Source organism: Tachyglossus aculeatus, chromosome 21 (genome assembly GCF_015852505.1).
Source record: "Tachyglossus aculeatus isolate mTacAcu1 chromosome 21, mTacAcu1.pri, whole genome shotgun sequence".
NCBI lineage: Eukaryota > Metazoa > Chordata > Mammalia > Monotremata > Tachyglossidae > Tachyglossus > Tachyglossus aculeatus.
This window is the reverse complement of record NC_052086.1, coordinates 17848887-17850163: the sequence shown is the minus strand read 5'-3', so window position 1 is coordinate 17850163 and position 1277 is coordinate 17848887. Positions and strand designations below refer to the sequence as shown.

Below are 1277 nucleotides of genomic sequence, written 5' to 3'. Positions count from 1 at the left end.
GCCACACAAAGTTCCATGGCAGGGCGTACCCCCACTGTCTTGTCTTGTCTTATACCATCGAGACGTTGCCGACCCATAGCGACACCAAGGACACATCTCTCCCCCTCGTCCCCCTCTCCATCCCCCCCGTCTTACCTCCTTCCCTTCCCCACAGCACCTGTATATATGTATATATGTTTGTACATATTTATTACTCTATTTATTTATTTATTTTACTTGTACATATCTATTCTATTTATTTTATTTTGTTAATATGTTTGGTTTTGTTCTCTGTCTCCCCCTTCTAGACTGTGAGCCCACTGTTGGGTAGGGACTGTCTCTATATGTTGCCAACTTGTACTTCCCAAGCGCTTAGTACAGTGCTCTGCACACAGTAAGAGCTCAATAAATACGATTGATTGATTGATTGATTGATTGATTGATCTGTCCCAGAATGCCTTGCTCTCCATCTGCAATCGTTCTGGTAGAGTATCCACAGAGTTTTCTTGGTAAAAATACAGAAGTGGTTTACCACTGCCGCCTTCCGCGCAGTAAATTCGAGTCTCCACCCTCAACTCTCTCCCATTCTGCTGCTGCCCAGCATGGGTGACTTTTGACTTGTAGCAGATTGCCTTCCACTTGCTAGCCACTGCCCAGCATGGGTGACTTTTGACTTGTAGCAGATTGCCTTCCACTTGCTAGCCACTGCCCAAGCTAGGAATGGAACGGGTAGGCCTCTACTTGACTCTCCCTCCCGTTGCCGAGACTCGTAGAGTTATGGAAACTCTCCAGGTGCGACCCTGAGAGGGGATCTCCACTGTATAAGTAGCTAAAAACCTAAGTTAGGAGACTAGGTTCATTGGGCTCTTGGAGGTAAGAGTTTCTTCAAAGATCTGCCGAAATTTCCTGCACCAAGTAGGAGTTTCAATCCTTGTCCTGATTGTAGTTTTCTTCCATCTGATAATGCCTTTGTCAGTGATCATGCTTGTAACTTTTTTTTAATGGTACTTGTTAAGCGCTTACCATATGTCAGGCACTGTACTAACTGCTGGAATAGATTCAAGCTAGTCAGGTTGGACACAGTCAGTGCTCCAAATGGGGTTCACAGTCTTAATCCCCTTTTTACAGATGAGGTAACTAAGGCACAGAGAAGTGACTTGCCCAAGGGCACACAGTAGATAAGTGGTGGAGCTGGAATTAGAACCCAGGTCCTTCTGACTCTACCCACTAGGCCATGCTTCTTCTCTGGCTGATAAGTGATAACTCCCTTGTCAGTGATCAGGATGTCCATTTCCCTG

The 1277-nt window shown here is 45.7% G+C and overlaps 1 non-coding gene across 1 annotated transcript; it reads right to left on the bottom strand.

The window, feature by feature from the left end:
• Window positions 1-651: 651 nt before the first annotated feature.
• Window positions 652-789, bottom strand: LOC119942966. The gene has a single exon (XR_005455457.1). It is a non-coding gene; the product is annotated as a small nucleolar RNA SNORA7 (small nucleolar RNA).
• Window positions 790-1277: the final 488 nt, after the last annotated feature.